Source organism: Nomascus leucogenys, chromosome 3 (assembly GCF_006542625.1).
Source record: "Nomascus leucogenys isolate Asia chromosome 3, Asia_NLE_v1, whole genome shotgun sequence".
Classification (NCBI taxonomy): domain Eukaryota; kingdom Metazoa; phylum Chordata; class Mammalia; order Primates; family Hylobatidae; genus Nomascus; species Nomascus leucogenys.
Window position 1 is genome coordinate 17,468,309 of NC_044383.1, and position 12,393 is coordinate 17,480,701.

The 12,393-nt window shown below is 46.6% G+C and overlaps 1 protein-coding gene across 3 annotated transcripts in view; it reads left to right on the forward strand.

Annotated features, from left to right (window-relative positions):
- GFRA1 (GDNF family receptor alpha 1) overlaps window positions 1–12,393 on the forward strand; it is a 219,800-nt gene that overhangs the window by 187,439 nt on the left and 19,968 nt on the right. The window lies entirely within an intron of this gene.

Genomic DNA, 12,393 nt, shown 5'->3' on the forward strand with positions numbered 1-12,393 from the left:
CTGGTGTGTGTGGGGGAAACACGGGCAGACTCATTTTCCGAAATGTATGCAGAGATAGATGACGAATGCTGCTCGGGTTTGAGTCTCAAAACTGCATTTTAAACACAACCAGTGAAGATTGTGACGTGTCATATAGTGCAGAGAAAGTCAGACTATGGAACTGACTCTGTCATTTATTTGGGAGTGTGGCTTGTTTCTGGCCCTACTTTCTTTACCTATAAAATGAGGGCTCTGGGGAGATGCATCTCTGAAGTTTTTTGTGCGTGGGGTTGTCAAGTTGGCTTGGTTACATATTTATTATGCTGATTCCGTGTTCTCTGCAAAGCAGCAGCATAATAAAAGGAAAGGAGCTCTTGACTTTGTCATCATCACATGGCACAGAGTATTTAACTGTCTCTAAAGGTAAACCAGAGACAGTGGTGCTGGTTAATTCCCATGCAGACTGCTTGATGGGTTGGTTCTTCAGAAGCAAAAGCAAGTGCTCTTTGGCAGTAGGAGGAGCCGTGAGGAGGCACAAGCTGCCCTGCAAACCCCCGCATGTGGATACAGTCCAGTGAGAACGGTCAAGAACATTCTTTGGGGTTAATCCAGGTCTGCGAGGGCAGAACCACAGCAAGATAGAAGTGGCAATTTCCTGTCTTCAGTCAAAAGCAGAGTCTTTATCTTGCCTTTTTATCATAATAATGAGTACTCAGCTATTTGGCAAGACATTTCTTATTTGTATGTTCACAGGGTACCTTCACATTCTTTTTTTTTTTTTGAGACAGAGTCTCACTGTGTCACCCAGGCTGGAGTGCAGTGGCACAATCTTGGCTCACTGCAAGCTCTGCCTCCTGGGTTCACGCCATTCTCCTGCCTCAGCCTCCCGCGTAGCTGGGACTATAGGTGCCCGCCACCACGCCGGGCTAATTTTTTGTATTTTTTAGTAGAGACGGGGTTTCACCATGTTAGCCAGGATGGTCTCGACCTCCTGACCTTGTGATCCGCCCGCCTCAGCCTCCCAAAGTGCTGGGATTACAGGCGTGTGCCACCATGCCCAGCGGTACCCTCACATTCTTTACCCCTTTGGGTGTTATCCTCCTGACGCCTGCAGGAGAGGTGCTATCACTATAGTATTGTAGCTTCCTTTGTTTGAGGACACGGGGGCTCAGAGAAGGATCACCCTTACTCAAGTCTGCAGAGCTAATGGTCACAGAGTCAGCACTGGGAACCCAGGAGCCTCGTTCTTTCCATGATTTTTCCTGTATTTTGAGGGTAATGGTGACCACATGGTGACTTCTGCCTCCCGCTGTGCTGGAGAAGGGGATGTTTGGTGGCCTAGGTGCCAAGCACTGTGCTGTCACCTCATGCTTATCACTGGAGCACATCTAGGCCCCCGGCCCCCATCAAGGGTCAGCCTCACTAGAATTCTCACAAGATGACTTCTTTCGCCAAATACCAGCTTGACCCACAACCCACTTCATTCCCTAGAAAGTTTCAGAAACCTGTTTTGATTTGCTTGGTATCTCGAGACCCCTCTTCATCTTGGATGTCCTCCACGCCATTCATCTGAGCTTGTGTCTCTGTCCTTTGTCCTTCTAGTTCTCCACCCCAGACACACAGTCTTCAGAGACACACACACAAAACACTAAGGAGAGGCTGATAAGGAAATGGCACAGCCCAAGGTCAACCAGATGTGCTTCATACTTCTAAAGAATTTCCCGGGCATTTACTCTCTCCAAAGCACTGTGCAGAGAAAGCCAGAGCCAGGAGGAGCTCTGGGAAATACTGTGGCATGGAACTGCTCCATCCTGCAGCGAGGCCCTGAGTTTCAGAGCAGGGAAATGATGTGTTCGGAGTCCTCCAGCGAGTTGAAAGCAGGCCTAGAGCCAGGCAGGGAACAGGATCTCTGTTCCATCTCCAGCCGGTGCTCTGCACCCTGCTTCCTCCTAGGTCAGCCTTCCAAGCTTCTTGTGCCCATTCAGATTCTGGTGTCAATAAAGACAAGTGGTCAGGTGAGGGGCAGGATCCTATTATCATAAGGTGATCACGGGAAGCCAGTGGTGGTTTCCGGAAAGAAAAGGCAAGTTCTGGCTGCAGCAAAACCAGCTTCTTTTCTGCACGTGTCTCAGGGTGACTGCAGAGGCAGCGTTCAGTGTTCAGCCTGTTTATTAAGTCCCTTCTCTGTTTTAGAAACTTTGTGGAGATGGGCATTCAAAAACAAAAGTTGCCTTGTCAGTAAACTTAGAATACTGGGCAAGATGCAACTAGTCAACATTTTTGGAAGTTAATAGGCGACATCTCAGAATAGTCATCATTGGAAAATCCACGAAATTGGAGTTTCCCCCATGAGAGGAGAGGGGTCTGTCAGCCACAGGAGGTGTTCTCTTCCACACTGCCCCCTGTCCTCCCTGCGCCCCCTGCCCAAATCCTAGCTTCTGACTTGGGCTCCCCCTGGTACAGTGCAGTATGTGGCTTGGCCACATAGACAGCCAAGGCTTTGCCACCAACACAGATCTGTCCAAACACCTTTCCCTGCAAGGAGGATCTGTACTGCCTCAGGGTTGTCCCGGCAACATCAGGGAACACAGGAGCTCTATTCCCCGGAAACCATGCCTTTCCTTTCCTGTTAGTGATAGGAACTCTGCTTTCTAAACAGAAGGACAAAAATAAAATGTAGGAGTTTGTGACCGCCTGGCCAACATGGTAAAATCCTGTCTCTACTAAAAATACAAAAATTAGCTGGGCGTGGTGGTGCACGCCTATAATCCCAGCTACTTGGGAAGCTGAGGCAAGAGAATCCCTTGAACCCTGGAGGCGGAGGTTGCAGTGAGCCGTGATTGCGCCACTGCACTCTAGCCTGGGTGACAGAGCAAGACTCTGTCTCAAAACAAAAAACAAAAAGTAAAGCTTGACGTTTATCTCTGGGCTGCTGTTTAACTCCTTGGCAGAGGGGGACATGAAGGCGTGGGGCTGTCAAGGAACAAAGGGTGGCTCTAGCCACACCTCTCTTCCCTGTGATATGTGCAGTCTCCACATATCCTGGAGCTAAACAGCATTTCACTCCCAGGGAGCTCTTAGGGTTCCATGGAACCTTACTTTGACTCCTAAGATGACAATCTGCATGAGCCCCTTTTTGCACGAATGAGGCAGGGAATAAGGGATAAGGGGAGGGGAGGCAGCCAAGCCCATTTCAGACCCTGCTCTTGTCCTCACCAGTATGGTGGCCTCTGCAAGCATGCTGACCTCTCTAAGCCTCAGCTTCCTCATCCACAAAGCGCATATATGGCTTAGCTGCTGGAGTTGAGAGGATTACATGGAGCAGAGTAAACGTTCCAGAATGGTGCTTTATGAATGTCACATGCAATTTGGTGTCTGATCCCAAGTCAGTGGCCACTTGGTTCCTTTACAACAGATGGAAGGTGGTGCTGTGCTTCCTTGGGCGCAGGGTATTGGGTGTGTGCTAGGGAACATTGGTGGGAGGTTACACTAACAGGTGTGTACTTTATTTTATTTTTCAAAACCTTCTGTGTGCTTTGCCCTCTGCACTCCTCATAGCAGTCCCATGAGTCAGGTGTGGCAGACATCCTTGCCTTTTACAAATGGAGCAACTGAGCCAGGGAGAGGCTTGTGACATATCCAGAATCACACAGTAATTCTCTAGCAGACTAAGATTTCTAACTTTGAGGCCAGGGCACTTTTGTCTTGTTCCATGACCCTTGGACAACTGGGATTCTTTCTCTGGATGAAGAATAGACAGTGAGAAAGAAGGAAAGAATAAAAAAGGAGAAGCTGGTTTTGAGAGAGCTGCATGTCCTAGTTCCTCCTGAGGTTCACTGATGCAAATAAGGGGGACAGAGGCAAAGCTCCGACTTCAGACTGGGTTTCTTTCTTCATGCCTCAATTCCAGGAGACAACATAGGGGAAGGACTGACAGTTTGCCAGTAACATTTTGCAGCTTGCTGATTTTCTAGGGTGACCTCTATGAAGAATGGTTGAAAGGATCATCTGAGGCTAGAGGATCGGGGGGAAGAGAGAGTGGTGAGTGAAGGGCCTTCATCCCGAGAACATGGTCCCTCCAGCTGATTTAGGATTCTTGCCTGGACGGAGGGCTCCCAGGAGACTCATTCTCCCCATCTGACCCTCCTCTGCCTGCATGGCTGTCTCCAGATAAATTATCATTTGCCGGGGAGGAGGGAGAGGGTCCTAGAAATATCTTAGAATGGTGTTTGTCCCAGCCACATGTGTCATGACTCAGAATAGAACTGACTTTAACCAGCTTGGGATCCATTGGTAACAGATTCAGAGAAAGTCAACTATCTTTGGCAGCTCTAAAGTTCACTTCCCTTGAGAAGCGCCCTCTTGTAATATTTTAAAATATACAATAATATGAGAAAACTCTTGGGGACTTGAGTTTCGGTCTTAACATTTGAGATAGATTTCCCCCTTGGAAGGGAAGAAACACGAATAAACATTTTCCAAAGTCTGCTCCGAAGTGTAATTATCAACAAACCAAACGCAGTTCTGTTTGGGGAACTAGGTGGCTATGGATGTGGTGAATATAGGACGCAGCCATGGTTCCTATGAAAGGCTTTGCTTTAAAAAAGGAAAGTTGATTGATTAGTATAAAATGTTACAGAAATGTCCAAGTGCTAACCCCCTGAGGTGATAAAATACCGGGTTTTGGGTTACCCGCCAAGCTCCCATGTCAGGATTAATTGGCAGTCATATTAGTGACAAGCATGGCACAGGCTGTGCTATTGTTGGCCTATTCCTTCGACTTGTACGAAATGGTCATATGGAAAACAAAGAAACATTAATAATCCTATCAATTACTTCATCTTCCGTGCACTGGAGTGGTCTGGTAGCTGGAAAAAGCTCAGGATATTTAAACCAAATGGACTGTGTGTGTGTTACTTATTTAAAGTAAATATTTTGGAACGTTAGAAAAATTCTCTATTTTGCATCACTGTACACTTCTTAACTCTGGTGGCTTACAGTGAAGACGTCTTAACGTGGTGTTTGTCGACCTCTGATTTCTGTGGTCAAATAGAGTAACAAGGATTGGGAGCTACAGCCTTGGGACTCAGGCCCTCTGAGAAGGTTTCACTGCCTCTGCCGCCCTTCAGCCCCTTGTCCCCTGGAAATGCTGTGACAGACCATGGGGCACACGCTCAGCCCCAGGGTGAGCAGGGTAGGTGAGGATAGCTGTGGGGAGTTGGCAGGGGCTCCAGTAAACAGCACAAGCCACATTCAAAGTTAGAGATTTCTTTTGTGAGTCACATAAAACACATCTGTGGGTGAGACATGGAGGACCAGCGTGACAGATCTCATCCTGGTGGGACTTTTAAAACAGCGTTCTAGAAAGAAACCACAAAGCAGCTTGCCTAGTCATGAAAGAGATGAAGGGTCCATGTGGATAATCTTCGAAAGCATGCTTCCTGTTAAAATCAACCATGCAGAGGGCGGCTGTCCTGTCCCCCCACCACTCCACCAGCAGCTGCCTGGTCTTCTCTGGCCATCAGACCATGCTAGCCCTAAGGGGTTCACAGTAGAGACACTGTGGGCCCCTCTTTGTGCGGGGTGGGGGCAGAGGCCTTGGGGTGGGCATCTGCCTGGAGCAGAGAACCTGCCACATTCACTGGATTTCAGCCTAGGTCCACACCTTCCCAGCCTCCCAGCAAAGCCTCAGTACATTTCCTTCTCTCCCCAGAGTCATGTCAAGCTTAGAAAACAGGTACTTGTAGGATGCAGCCTAATGTTTGCAGAGTGGCAGGAGGGATGGAGGGCAGACCTAATCTGTTAAACTCCTACATCTTCTGCATTCGAATATTGAAAATAATCTATATTTAGATGGTCCCTTCCACCCTTTCCCCATGGCCCCAGTACCTCCTCAGATCCAAAGTCCATTTGTTCCAGATGGGGCCAGACCAGACCAGAAATGATTTCGAAACTGTTCTTTGTGGGGGCAAACCTCCAAAGTCTAGATGCAGCGGGAAGGCGATTATCCAAGCCTACCAAATACCCAGGACTCCACTGGCTGTGACCAAGTGAAAATTTAAGTGTCGAGTTTTAAAAGGAAAGCTGCCAATGGGTGTTCTGTAAATCATTTGTGCCAGCAGACTGACCCCATTATGTCAGCTAATCCTGGAAATACAGGAGGTAAATTTCAATCTTCTAGCACGGAGCACTTAATCAATATTCTAAATGTTTTTCTTGCAATTTATGCTAGCAGAGCAATGGGGTGCTTTGGCGGCCTGTTAATCTTCCACCAGAGAAGAGGCGCTTGAGAGCCAGTCCAGGGTGCTGGGATTTTGCACAGGTTGATAAACCGGGAGGAGAGGAGGCCTGGGAAGATAGACGCGAGGAAAGAGAGGTGCTTATTTCCACACCAGACTCCTGGCTCCGGGAAGGGGGTTCACCCCCTCTCCTTACCCCACCCCTCCAAGTAGGGTGAAGTAACCCTGAGAGCAGTTCTTCCACACTTGCCTTTTCACCCATGGTTGACAGTCTAAGAGTTGGTTTTCCGGGAAAAGCTTGAGCTTTGGAGTTAGTTGGACCTGAGTGAGAATCCTGGTTAGCCTCCTGTGGCTCCGTGACTATTGCTTGGTTTTTACCCTGAATCTCTGCTGTAAAACACCACTGAGCTCTTGGTTTTTTTGTGAGGGATAAAGAACAGTGCAAGTGTGCAAAGAGCCAGGAACAACAACGGGCTGACCCTTGGCATTGGGGGAAGTGGCCTCCACTATTGGCATGGTTGGTGAGATGCATTAGATATTTTGACACAGGAGGCTGGGGCCAGAAAGGAAGAGCTGCTGTCAGGAGCAGGAGGGCCACAGAGGAAGAAAGATGGAGCTCTTTAGATTGTATTAATAGTGCCTTCTTAATTAAGAAGAAGGGTTTGAGGCTGGGTGCGGTGGCTCACACCTGTAATCCTAGCACTTTGGGAAGCCAAGGCAGCGGATCACCCAAGGTCTGGAGTTTGAGACCTGCCTGACCAACGTGGAGACACCCCATCTCTACTAAAAATACAAAATTAGCCAGCGTGGTGGCACATGCCTGTAATCCCAGCTACTCAGGAGGCTGAGGCAGGAGAATTGCTTGAACCCGGGAGGTGGAGGTTGTGGTGAGCCAAGATCGCAACATTACACTCTTGCACTCTAGCCTGGGCAGCAAGAGCAAAACTCCATCTCAAAAAAAACAAAAACAAACAAAAAAAAAAAGGGAGGGTTTGAGCTGAATGATATCCTGCCAGTTCTAAGATGTGGTCTTGGTAGAAAGTCCCAGGGAGGAGGGGAAGGAGGAGAATGTTCTTTGGACACCAGGCCAAGAAGGAAGGGAAACCAAAGGCAATAAAAGGACTAGGTCTTGAGGGATTTGAACTGATCCAAATTCCATCTCTCTGCGCATCTCCTGGGAGCTTCATCTGACTAATCTGCTTCCTGGAGCTGCCACTTTGGTCAGATCTTGGTCCAGCCTGGTACCCAGAGTGGAACTGGCTGCCAGGGTCCCTGCCACATCTCTTTAACCAATGCTGACATTAGGAAGAGGTGATGCAGTTGTTAACAGGAAACATTCTTGGTTGCAGAAAAGATGGTATTTGAGAACTAGTCTTGCCTCTTAGCCTCAAAGCCCAGGACTTTGCAGTCTTTGCCATATCTGTACTCCACTGATCCTATTATTTACTTCATCTTTATCTTTAAATTCAATTATGAGCTATACTTATTCATATGCACACTACTGCCTTTGAGACTCATCTGAAGCTGTTACTAACATATGTGAAAGCATGAGTTCAATGTGCTTTCTCTATATTAAAATCAATATATAAATATTAAAATTAAAACCATAAAAAAGTTTGCATGCTACCTAAAATGATGTCGTGTACCACCAGTAGTCCCCAAGCCCCACTTTGGAAAACATTATAAACCATCTAATTCTATGACAGATCCCAGAACAATTTGCTTTGATAACTTAGGTCATCTCAGCTTTTTATGGCCAGGCATTAATAAAACAAATGCATACGCAGTGCCTCCCCCTGAGTAATCCTCACAGTAACCTCAGAAGGTCAGTACTGTTATCATTCCCATTTTTCAGACAAGAGATCCGAGGCACAGAGATACTTGATCAGGAGAGGAGCAAGGGCAAAGCAGCGCTCCTCCCTGCCCCCATTATAAATAGCTACGCTGTATTACCGAAACCAGAGCACTTTAAACATTGTGTTTCTGGGTAACATTTTTCATCGCTATAGATTCAATCAGTCCCTAAATTCTTGTTGAACATCTGGCAGACCGAAGGGTCAGATTTGTTCATAAATGAGCATAAAGAAAAGTAATGATGCCTATTCTGACACCAACTGGTAGACCGCAGTACAACTCAATTCTGAGCTAACCGCTCAGGGTTAGTGTCAGACTCCACAGGTTGCGGGCGCGGTCCCCAACAAGATGGCCCCTGCTTCAGATGCCAGCCACACTTCGGGGTTCCTAGGCCACCTGCACTTCTGACCAACTAGTTACAAATCCAGGGGTTCCCATGACCCCCTCAAGTTCATTGCACTAGAATGATTCACAGAAATCAGGAAAGTGCTACAAGACCTAAGATTACAACTTTATTATCAGGGAACAGATCAGAACCAGCTAGACAAAGAGATAGCCTAGGGCAAGGTCTGGGGTAGGGTTCTCCAATGGAGAGCTGCTCTGCCTTCTCCCCGTGGAATTAGGGCATGTCACCCCCTTGCCACATTCATGTATTTGCTGCCCAGGAAGCTCCAGGAGCTCAGTCTCCGAAGTTTTTGTTAGAGTTTTCTTAAGTAGGCACTATTGATTGAATCACTGACCACATGACTGGCAGTCTTCAGCCCTCCTCCCCACACCATGGGGATCAGGAAGTCAGGCTGACCTACTGTGGCTCAAAGTCCCAACCCTGTGACCCATGGTTGGTCTTTGTGGTAACCTGACCTAATCCTGAGTCATCCCATTACTTGGACACTCAGGTGTGATCCAAAGAACTCATGAATAACAGGCACTCAAGAAATTCCAAGGATTTAGAGGTTATCTCTCAGGAACCAAGGACAAAAGCCAGTCAAATTTTTAATTATACAACAACCCCTCATCAGAGTTGGTTGTTTTAAAATATAATTTTAATTCTAGAGATGCACTTGAAACTTCTTTTATTATTTTTTAAATTTTTTACTTCCATAGGTTTTTGGGGAACAGGTCATATTTGGTTACATGAGTAAGTTCTTTAGTGGTGATTTGTGAGATTTTTGGTGCACCCATCACCCAGGCAGTATACACTGCACCCAATTTGTAGCACTGTGAAACTTCTCATAAGGAAGCTGGAGTTGAAACTTTGCACTCCACCACTTAGTAGCCATTAAACTTTGGGCAAATTACTTATCTTTTCTGCCTCAATTTCCTCATCTTTAACATGGAGATGACAGTAGAAGAGCTTCCTGGGGTGTTCGCGGATTAAATGTGTTTGTGAGTGTAAAGCATGCTCAGAATGGTGCCCAGCTCAAAAATGGTACTATGTAAGTTTTTATTAGTTGTAAGTTTCAAGGGGCTTTCGGCCCAGCAATTGGATATCACTGTCCCCCTTTGTCCCACCTTCAGTGTCAGAGAAGTGCCCTGAAGTATCAGGTTGGGTTATGGGACTCAGGAGGCATTGCTTTATGGGGCCTTTTTTCCAGCAGGCTTTCTGGTCTTTGTGGCCTATGGAGCTCCGGTGTGTGGAGTGGAACTTGTTATGGATAAGACAAAGGATGAGGTCTTGTTAGAACAGGGGTTTTGAAATGGAGTTTGGAGATAGATGCTTCTTCATGAGAAGTCTCCTGGTATTGCTTCCCCTGGTATTCTCTGCTGAGGGTGGGTTGCACACCCCCCTATGCCAACCCTGTTGATTTCAGTGAGGATTGTTCATTAACCTCTTGGCTGTGAGTTGAATGGTTCTTCCAGGCCAGGCTTCCTCGACATTGGCACTATTGACATTTTGGTCTGCGTAATTGTTACAGGGGGCTGTCCTGTGCATTGTAGGGTATTTAGCAGCATCCCTGGCCTCTACTGTCCAGAAGATGCCAGTAGCACCTTTCCTCAATTCTGACAGCCAAAAATGTCCTTTCAACATTGCCAAATGTCTCCAGGGGGCAGAAGCGCACCTGCTTGACAATCACTGCCTGAAGCGAAGGGTGTGTCAGAGACCCCCTTTTCCTTTATACTAACGAGGAAAATGGGGGCTTTTGAAAATCCTCATGTAGCAAGGAGCATAGGGAGATATAAGTGTAAACTGGTGCACTGGACCAAATCTTTCCTAGGTAGTGCAGGCAGGGACAAGGAAAGGAAGCTGTGGTTACTACTTGTCTTAGTCCATTTGGGCTGTCATAACAAAATACTGTAGCCTGGGTGGCTTAAGCCACAGACATTTATTTCTCATAGCTCTGGAGGCTGGAAAGTTCAAGGTCAAGGTGTGGGCAGATTGGGTTCCCAGTGAGGGCTCTCTTCCAGGTTGCAGATGGCCGCCTTCCTACTGTATCCTCACAGGGAGGAGAGAGAGACCTCTGGTGTCTCATCCTCACACCATCACCTTCTGGTGTTTTTACGCATCCAGCACGCTGGATGATTACCCTGCAGAGAAAATCTCAAAGGAGACTTTTGCCCAACGACCACAGTGGATGGAAGTGTTGGGCCAAACCGTGGTCAGGCTTCTCACACATGGCTTTGAGGACTGAGGAGCTTTAAGAGGGGTGGGATTGAATGGGATTAGAAAACTAGCACCAGACATGTCAACACTGAGCCCATAGCACAGGCATAGAATCTAAATGACTGTAGCAACGTGGATACCATTGCCTGGGCCTTTTATCTAAGAGAATGGTCTTGGGGCTGCGTGTTATTTGTGGTGTTTGGTTTATGGTCTTTGTGACGTTTTCATCTTCTCTGTGTGATACAGACTGTTTTCTAGCACCCGCTATTGTTTTTGTCACATAGACAAAATCCAAACCTTGGCTATATCTAACCTTGGCTATACCCAGCATTTTCCCTGCATAATGGTCTCCTGCTCTGGCTGAGTTTATTTCCCCACTCTAGGAGGAATGAGCTCTTGGGGGATCTTCCCTTCACAGAAGTGTTAAGCTGCAGGGCCCCTCACCCAGACTACATCCTTCTAGGCCTTCCTGGAAGCTTCATCACAGAGCTCTGGACCAGGCTGCCAAGTGGTCCCAGGCCCTGTGTGGTGAACCTGATGCTCCCAGCATGGGCAGGCTACCAGTGACCTCCTTGGGCTTCATCTTCTTGGCTCCAAGTGCCAGCAGAGGAGCTTAGAGGGAAGCTGCATCCCAGGATCCACCCACGACAGCCTTGGGAGGAAAGAGGCTGTTGTAAAAACACCTTTATAATAACTGCTTATAGAGCATTTTCAAAGCCCTTCAGCCAAGGAAGTGCTTGAATTCAGAGCTCAAAATTGGGTATTACCCTGTTAAGGCTGCCATACAAGCCAGCATGCTTAACTACATTTTCAATTGTGTATTCAACTCGATTGGAAATGGACGCATGCAGGGTATATATAACTGGTACAAAAAAATAGGAATTTAATCTTGGAGGCCAGGCCTCATGATAGGTACATATGTGTGGCACCCTACATCATAGCTATCATATATGTAAGTGGCAGCTACTCCGTAACTAAGCATTTTGCATTTACAAAATCTCACGCATGGAGAGACGTTAAGGGAAAACAGCGCTGTTCCTGCCAAGCCTTTTCTTAATCCCCGGGGCCCTACTAAGTGTCCCTTGTGCAGACTTTAACACAGGAAGCTGACTCTTAGTTCTGTGGTTGCAGGAACTTGGCAAAAGGCAGCTCCCATGGAAGACAAGCTGTCTCCCCCCAGCCTGCCGACATCAGGTGCTGGGCTGCCTTGCTGAAGCAGCTGTTATCATATTGCCAGCTTCTGCAAACTTAATTCAAAAAATGATTTCTTTGTGATTGGCATGTTTGAATTGTAGCAAACTTTGGTTCAACATATTGTTAGAATACATAATACTGTAATTTAAGATTATTTTATCAGCAGTAAAGGGTTTTATAATTCATTTTAAAAGTTGTAATGGGCTTGAGCATCTTCAGTATAGTTTAATAATACAGCATTTTATAGCTGGCTGTAAAATTTCAGATTACGGTTTTAGCAATCGTGCAATTCTATTTTATAGTTTAATAATTGTTCAAATGAAGGAGAGTGTAAAGTTCCTAAAAACCAATTTAATGACTTAGAAAAATAGCTTTTATCAAAATCTATTGCACACCTTTAATGAACCCAGATGTCACCTTTTCAACAAAGGCAGGTCATGGGATCTATTTTTCTCAGCAACAATGTAGCCAGATGCCCTCTCAATTAAGCTCACACAGTACGGTATCTCTAAATTATAATTTTTC